We start from the raw sequence: 319 nt of genomic DNA on the forward strand, positions 1-319 counted from the left end.
GCTCGACCTCTTAGAGGCGAGGCCTTTCCTACGCTGGAAGACAACGCAGGTCTCTCCCTCTTTCACCCTCCCCCTTGCTCGTTTTTCCCATTTTCCTGGGATGCATGTATCTGTATTTTTGACTATCGGTATTTTTGAGTGTGATTTATGAAGACATGTTTTCTTTATTGCGGTGGCTTTTTGATGTGATGTATGTGAGACATGTTTTCTCTATTGTGGTGCCTGTTCCGGGTATGAAAGCGTGCAAACCTGGATGCCCTCCTCCCTCAGGCATGTTCCCTTTCTTCCTCTTCCCCGCCCCCTCCTTGTCTTTGCCCCC

Source organism: Nannochloropsis gaditana (assembly GCF_000240725.1).
Source record: "Nannochloropsis gaditana CCMP526 unplaced genomic scaffold scaffold628, whole genome shotgun sequence".
Taxonomy (NCBI): Eukaryota; class Eustigmatophyceae; order Eustigmatales; family Monodopsidaceae; genus Microchloropsis; species Microchloropsis gaditana.